Raw genomic sequence first — 5000 nt, 5'->3', positions numbered from 1 at the left:
TTTAAATTTGTCTTTTAGATCACATCAGCTCACACAAGATGTTACGAGGTAACTTAACATTAATACGCCATTATCCAAAATACTAACTAGTTTACTACTAAAATAATTCAACAACCATGAAGTAGCACATATCAAACATTTTCCATGAGTACACCTTGCAAGAAGACACAGCTATCAAAATAACAAATTTAAGCACTAGATCTACACTGTCATAATAATTATTGACTACACTTCAGACATACAGTCAAAACAGTAATAGACACAAAATAAATTATTCTCCACCTACCCTATTTACAAAAATTAACTGAACTCAATTCAACCACGTAAAAGCAACTTAAATACTTATAATTGTAATACGTGTATTAACAGGACTAGATGTGAAAATGAAGTACAGCTGTATGTAAAATCACCTTAGTTTAAATGAAATTTTTAAGCTTCTGTCCATTTTCCAAAACTTCAATGTTCTTAATACGTACCATTATCAATACGTCAACTAGATGCAGGGCTTGAAATTGCAACTCACTGATCGCCAATGCAACCAAAAATTGAGAGCTGTCGACTAGATTTTCAACACCAGTCACCAACTGACGAATCACGTACTGTCTGATAACCCAGGATAAACAGCAGACAACTGTTGTATTTGAATCTTTATATGATGAAATCATTCCAAACTGGCCCGAGTTGTTCAAAAGGTGGATAGCGCTATCCGATGGATAAATTACTATCCAGTGGATAAGTCATAGCAAAATCAATTGCACTATCCAATGGATAGTGATTTATCCAGTGGATAGCGTTATCTACCTTTTGAACAACTGGGGCCTGGTAGCTAGAACATGACTCGCCTTTCTTTTTCAATTAAAATATTGTATAAATACTACAAGAAAATTGGTTTCTCACATTGTTAATTAATAGCAAAAATGTACTTCAATACTTCAATCACCACATTTGCCAGGCAGCATATTGCTTCAGCAGCTTCATGGGATTGTGCACGCACTTAAACACAATCCCGGTATACTTCTTGCTAGTTACTGTGAATTTTGCACCCAGAAGACGAAGATTCAACAAGAAGGTTCAATAAAAATTTAAATCTATTGTCAGTTGTAAATCTTGAAAACGTAGATTTAGCCATATTACCAAAGGATATACCTCCTCGAAGCTAGCTTGATATCATTTGATAATATATTGATAATAACGCTAGACATCGCACTGTCAATGAGTTTGAGATTTACATGAAACCTTCAAAAAGCAACCTGTACCCTTAATGTAAAATAGGTTGAAGAACTTGTCCCTTCTGTTAGAAAGCGAACACCTGAAAAGTTAACTATGCTGCTTCTTTTTGTGCTACTTAGTAATTATGACTTACCGAGCATGCAAAGTTGGCGACCAAAATTTATGATCTGGCGACCAAATTTCCCCATTAGTCGCCAGCTGGCACCTAAGCTAAAAAGTTAATTTTAAGCCCTAAGATGCCATAATCTGTAGTAACTTACTACAACTACACTGTAACACCTCACATTAATTATCTCAATACTTGTACTGTATCTTTTAGATGATTAAATATGGGCGAGAAACCATATAAAAAACATAACAAATCTTCCACTCCATGGAGCCCTTGTGGCAGACGGTAAATATAAAAAACTTTTTTGTCAAGTACATGTACTTTTATTATTATTATTATTATTATTATTATTATTATATTATTATTATTATTATTATTATTTTAGTATGTTTTCATTATTTAATCCCAACAATTACAAATTCCCATTTTACCCGTCAATGGGGAACCCCATGGGAGTGAAAGGGTTAAAAAAGCATTTTTATAATTTTTGCCAGTTTTATTTTAGTCTTATATATTGGATTGCCTTTGTTATGTGCTTTTGAACTTTAAGGATTCTAGCGCTATATAAATATATTATTTATTATTATTCTTATACTGTAGACTGCAGCAGATGACCCCATACAAAATAAAGTTTTGTCAGGGGAATGTAAAAAGGTAAACCATCATTTACATGTACTTTCAATCCATTTTCTTTAAATACTAAATACATATAAATTCAAAATGAAAACACTGCACACTACATATTTTATTTTTTACAACATACAACAATATTATTGACAGAAGAATAATCAAGCATATAGTAGTTCTCCAGTCAACTGTACTCTTAACTATTTAATAGGCCATCAAGAAACTATACAGTGTCGTCAAAAAACACTATCTACACTGGAATGAGGTAAATGTACTCTTACATTAGATTTTACTTCCGTTTTTCATTTGTGCGCTATTTTGAAGGACAATTGTGCGGGACAAATAGTCAATTATGCAAGTAATTGTGCAGGATTGCACAATCTTGCTCCGAACAAAATATTTCATCTCGCATTATATTCCCTGTTAAATTAACGCAAACATTGTGTTCTATCGATGACAATCTCCTACTATAATCGCTGACTTACTTCTACATTCTACTTGGAATGATTTTTTTCCCATGTCAATCTTTGCCAGTGACCACCAGCGATCGCTCGTTTAAAAAATATTTCGTCAGCTACGTACACTTAACAACAAAAAATTTTCTACAACCTAAGTCAACTGGAGTTTGTAAAAGCTACTCTTAATGGCATCCTGTAACTGCCAAGAAAGAAAGATTTATTTTATCTTTATTTTCCCTCTCCTTTAGAAAGCCAAAGCACTCAGATATCTTAAATAGTTAAAGGACTTGCTTGTAGCTAAAATTTATATCATTCTTTTCATACAGTATGAAGCATTGTACTATTGTTTGAGTTTGAGCAAACCATAACATAATTTTTATTCACTTCACAGACAGCTGCTGCAACTCAAGATAGTAATTAAAAATACAACTAAAATAGTAACAGTAAAGTAAACGGGAGAGGACAAAACGCAGAGCCCTACTCCTACAGTAACCTAATGGAGTACCCAAAAAATGCTATTTCGAATGAGTACTGTTGATCCAGGTGTATATAAGCAGCATCTCAAATAGTGCTTACTTAAGCCTCAACACCCATTTTAAACAACATTGTTCAACAATATTTAAGTCTAAGCATCCATTTTAAAAAAGTTAGCTTTTGATTGTTGTTGTGATAGCCAATTACTTCATGTAAGCTAACCTTTTTAAAATGGGTGCTTAGACTTAATTACTGTTGTTCAAACAATGCTGTTTAAAATGGGTGTTGAGGCTTAAGAGCCGCCCTCTATAAATATCGACTATCGTCGTTTGGACGAGAAAAAATGAAATCCCTCAAACTTTCTCAAAAGAATGGTCTATATAAGTGATTCACATAAATATAACTTTCAGCTCAGTTCGATTCGTATTTTAGCTGTAGTGCGACCATCTTGGTTTTGCCGCTCTGAGAGGGCTTTCAGCGGCCATTTTAGACCACACTTTTTAGAATTTGCCTTACAAAGAAAACGGTACAAATCCGAACAAAATAGCATTACTCGAGACAAGCAAATGTTTGTTGTTAGGTTAAGAAGCTTTTTGGGGAATTTGATCGAAATCTGATTTTTTTACAAAATGTTTAATTTCTTACCAATTGAACTACTCTTCAAGTGCCAAAAAAATGGCCGAGTTTAAAGGAAAATATCGCTGAAGATAGATTAGTTGTGATCCTGAAACAGCATAGCGGTTAAAGAGCAATGTTTCGTCTGTAAGAAAATGCAATAAAATTTTTGGGCGGTTAAAAGGACAAAATTATAGAAGAAGTTTTAACTGTACTTATGTCAACAAACACCGCCTTCGTAATTAGCATAACAACCTGAAAATAACGATTTACTACTGAAGAATATAATGATAAATTCCACTTACCTCGTAAAATATCAAGAACTGAATATTTCAAAATACATCAAATTATAGTTCCAGTCGGATACAGCCGCATTTTTGATGATTTGTTGTGCGAAATCACTGTAATAACACCGCAGCCGTTAATTCTTCAAAGCCCGTCAGGACAACCATCAGCCGAAAAAAAAGTATTTCGCCTCATAAGCTGCCGTGTGCAGGGTGTCAAATATTTCTTTGTTATCCTTAATGACCAAAAATTCTTTTTGCAACCATTTAAATCCTGCTTTGAAGTAGAGATTCTCGTCAAGAAATCGTTTATGTTCTGTTCACCTTCCGCCATAATCAAACAATGAGATTGCGTTACAGAAACGCGCGCACATCCAGACGGGTTGGGGTGGGGGTGGGGTGGAAATTAAAAATGTCACGGACCTTAGCTTGGAAGATGCTGCGAAAGCGTTAGCCATGCTTCGCCTATTGTGGGGTATAAATAAAACACCTGTCTCGAAATAATGAAACATGACTAGTATCTTTGGGGAACGTTGAGAATTTGTGTAGGTTATAATTTTTTTTCTGGCGTTGGGCGTAGTAGGAAGTACCCTCTGTAAACTTATGGTCTCTTATGTAGATGGGTACCTTTTCCAACGAGTTCAAAATATTTTGTGGTAGACTTAGGTGCAAAAATGAGCTTCTGGAACTTTCGTAGACAAATCGTTTCATGTTTGTTTTCCTCTCTCACTCTGATCAAATTGCGTTGCCGAAACGCGAAGCCGGTCGTAGTAGATTTATATAATGACTACGTCAAATTAAATTTCATACGTGTGGCTACTTTTCATTTTATTTCGCCTTTAATATTTTTAGTCGTTTGGGTTGCAAAAGAGAACCATACCAATGTAATGTGTCAATCAAAACATATTGTTTCCAATTTTAATTTGTACATTATTTTCGTGACACGCCTAAAGTGAATGGCTTAGTAGCCGATGGTCCGTGGAGAATTCCTGGTCATGGCCACCTGTGGCTACTCGTCGTATGTTGGAGGTCCCTGCGGATCCAGTATCCAAAACCATAAAAATGTACAGTGCGTCCTACTGAGTGACTGCCAAGGGGACGTGAGGCTTCATTTAAAAGCACTAAACGTTTGGGATTCATCTTTGAAAACCGAGGCACAATTGCTCCTAGCAAGGGCAGGTATAGTATGAGCATTTTCATATT

The 5000-nt window shown here is 34.9% G+C and overlaps 1 long non-coding RNA gene across 1 annotated transcript in view; it reads right to left on the bottom strand.

Annotated features, from left to right (window-relative positions):
* LOC138038934 (uncharacterized) overlaps positions 1–5000 on the bottom strand; it is a 19877-nt gene that overhangs the window by 4092 nt on the left and 10785 nt on the right. The gene's annotated exons all lie outside the window — the stretch shown is intronic.

The sequence above is a fragment of the Montipora capricornis genome, chromosome 2 (genome assembly GCF_036669925.1).
Source record: "Montipora capricornis isolate CH-2021 chromosome 2, ASM3666992v2, whole genome shotgun sequence".
Classification (NCBI taxonomy): Eukaryota; Metazoa; Cnidaria; class Anthozoa; order Scleractinia; family Acroporidae; genus Montipora; species Montipora capricornis.
Note: the sequence above shows the minus strand (reverse complement) of the source record. Positions and strands in the feature narration are given on the sequence as shown.